General features: G+C 42.7%; 1 non-coding gene across 1 annotated transcript; it reads left to right on the top strand.

Annotated features, from left to right (window-relative positions):
* The first annotated feature begins 2859 nt into the window (after positions 1–2859).
* Positions 2860–2966, top strand: LOC141603057 (small nucleolar RNA R71). Its single transcript, XR_012524955.1, has one exon. It is a non-coding gene; the product is annotated as a small nucleolar RNA R71 (small nucleolar RNA).
* The last annotated feature ends 377 nt before the right edge of the window (positions 2967–3343 follow it).

Below are 3343 nucleotides of genomic sequence, written 5' to 3'. Positions count from 1 at the left end.
GGGGGTATTTAAAGAAACGAAAATCTCGAAGATGCAGGCACGATCCGTGCGGATTAGGCGCAATCCGCTCGGATTTTCAAGCTTCAAATTTTAAAAATCCCGCCTAAAGACGGGCGTCTCCTGGGGAAATCCGCTCGGATTTTTATTGAGGGACGGGCGTCTCTTGGGAAATCCGGACGGATTCTCATCCGAGATTTTTCTTGTTTTTCTTCGACTTCAAGACGGGCGGATTTTACCGAGAGACGGACGGATCCTGGGAGACGGGCGTCTTTCCGAAAATCCGCTCGGATTCCTTAACAGACAGGAATTCTTCAATATTTGCACAGCCCAAGACGGGCGTCTTCTCACTGGACGCTCGGATCCTCTCGCAGACGGGGCGGATTGTCGTGAATCCGCTCGGATTCTTCCTTGATTACACGGATCCTTGCGCAAACCCATTCCTTAACATTCTTTCTTTCTTTCTTTCAAATCTTGTGTTCTTCATTGTGGGGGCACTACTAAGGCGTGAATAGCCTAGGCAATTGCCATCCCCACACTAAGGTAAATCACTACAAATCATTTAAAATCATTAGTCCCTCCCTCACTTCTCTCTTTTCATGACAATTATTTTGATCAAGGTAAATAAAATCCAAAAATGACAAAAATGCAATGCAAAAATTAAATGTAAGTTAGGGAGTTAGAAATATTTACAAGTGGTGGTTTAGGGAGGACTCCACCAAACTCTCATTCTTGATGAGATGTCAAGGAGGCATGTTCAAGGTGTTGTTGATGTTGCTCAACACCTCGAAGAAGTAATTAAAAGCTTGTTCATTGTTGTGGTAGAGGTCCTCAATAGACCGTGGCTCTTGTTGTTGATCATGATCGATGGCATGTCCAATGTAGGGATTAAAGATCCCTTCAAATTCGTCGTCCCAAAGACCACAAACTTCATTGAGTTGATCATTGAAAATCTCTTGCTTGGATGGAGACAACTCTCCCAATTTCTTCGTTTGGCCAATGAGGCCATCTTCTTCTTCCTTGGTTGATTTTGATGAGCTTTGCAAGCTCTCCTTTTCACAATTCACTTGCTCTTTGAATGGAGTATCTTCAACTTTCTTCTTCCATTGGAGTTCCGATCTCTTCTTCTCATCTTTGCGGCTATAATGATCAATCATGAAACATGGCTCATGCAAACGAGGAGCTCTCATGGTCTTGTCAAGATTAAAAGTTATGCTTTCATCTCCTACCTCTAAAGTGAGCTCTCCATGTTTCACATCAATTACCGCACCCGCGGTGTGTAGGAAAGGTCTTCCTAAGATGATTGGAATGTTGGAATCTTCCTCCATATCAACAATGACAAAGTCCACCGAAATGAAAAACTTCCCAATTCGCACGGGGACATCTTCCCATATCCCTAGCGGTGTCTTCGTCGATCTATCGGCCATTTGAAGAGTGATGTTGGTACATTTGAGCTCTCCCATTCCCAACCTTTTACTCACCGAGTACGGCATGACACTCACACTAGCCCCTAGATCACATAAGGCTTTGTTGATCGTTGTGTCGCCAATGGTACACGGTATTGAGAAGCTTCCCGGATCCTTTAACTTTGGAGGTGAACTCCCTTGAAGAATTGCACTACTCACCTTAGTGAAGGCGATAGTCTCAAGTTTCTGGATTGACTTCTTCTTTGTGAGGATATCTTTCATGTACTTTGCATAGGCCGGAACGTGATTGATTAATTCCGTGAAAGGAATTGAGACTTCTAGGTTCTTTACAATTTCCATGAACTTTCCAAGTTGATCATCAAATTTGGGCTTGGCTTGACGACTTGGAAAAGGAAGTCTAATCACAATGGGCTCCTTTTCTTTGGTTTTGTCTTCATTTTTCTTTGAACTTTCTTCTTTTGATGATTCCCCTTCTTTGGGACCTTCCACCACAACTTCATTCTCACTAGCTCTCACAACTTCATCCTCAACTTGCTTCTTCGGGGCTTCATATCTTGTACCACTTCTCAAGTGAATGGCACTAACCGTTTCATGTCTAGGGGGATTACCTTGAGGTGGTAATTGCCCCTTTTGTCTTGATGAGCTTGAAGATGCTAGTTGGGTCAATTGTGTTTCCAACATCTTGGTGTGAGCTAAAATGTTGTTGATGGTGGTATCCTTTGCTTGGCTATCCTTTTGCATTTGGGTGAAGAATTCTTGTTGATTTTTTTGCATTTGAATGACCGCTTTTTGGACATCAAAACTTTGGTCATTGTGGTGATTGTATGGATTTTGATTTTGGTAGCCTTGGTTTTGATTGAAAAAGGGTCTTTGATTTTGATTTCTCATGGGTGGTGGAGTGTATGTAGTTTGAGGGTTTTGGACATTTTGGCTCTTGTATGAGAGATTTGGGTGGAACTTGGTGTTTTCATTGTAAAAATTTGAATAAGGGGTGCCACTTTTGTAAGCTTGGAAAGCATTAACTTGTTCGGTCGTTCCCCTACATTCACTTGAGTCATGGCCCAAGGTTCCACAATTCTCACATATCCCGCTTGGGATTGATGAGGATGCCGTCATGGCGTTGACATGATGTTTTGATGATTTTGAGTTTTCCTCAAGCCTAGCCATAGCTTGTTCAAATTTCAAGTTGATTGTGTCAATGTGAGCACTAAGTTGAGCACCCAATTGAGTAACGGTGTCCACTTCATACTTTCCTCCTCTAGTAGCCTTGCGAGGCCTACTATATTGTGAATTATGGACCGCCATTTCCTCAATCTTGTTCCATGTTTGATTGTCATCAACTTCGGTGAACATTCCATTAGATCCCATATTGAGGATGTTCCTTGAATCTTCATATAAACCATTCCAAAATTGTTGCACTAAAAACCATTCGCTAAGTCCATGGTGAGGACATGAGCGACAAATACCTTTGAACCGCTCCCAAGCTTCATACAAAGACTCTTCATCCCTTTGCTTAAAACTCGTGATTTGAGCTCTTAGCATATTGGTCTTTTCCGGTGGGTAGAATTTTTTGTAGAAAGCGAGAGCTAGCTTCTTCCAAGAATCTATTCCAAGGGTGGCCTTATCAAGGCCCTTCAACCATTGCTTTGCAGTGCCGATTAACGAAAAAGGAAATAAGACCCATCTTATTTGGTCTTGAGTCACGCCCGTTTGAGAGATAGCTTCACAATAATCACAAAATGTTTCCATATGAGAATGAGGGTCCTCACTTGGCATGCCCCCGAATTGGCTCCTCTCAACTAGTTGGATGAAGGCGGACTTGGCAATAAAATTTCCGGTAAGATGTTGTGGGGTAGGAGTACCATTTGGTAGATCCTCCTCGGTGGGTATAGAGTGTGACGAGAATTTAGGCATTGTAG

This window comes from Silene latifolia, chromosome 9 (genome assembly GCF_048544455.1).
Source record: "Silene latifolia isolate original U9 population chromosome 9, ASM4854445v1, whole genome shotgun sequence".
NCBI classification, from domain to species: domain Eukaryota; kingdom Viridiplantae; phylum Streptophyta; class Magnoliopsida; order Caryophyllales; family Caryophyllaceae; genus Silene; species Silene latifolia.
This window is presented reverse-complemented; position numbering and strand designations above follow the sequence as displayed.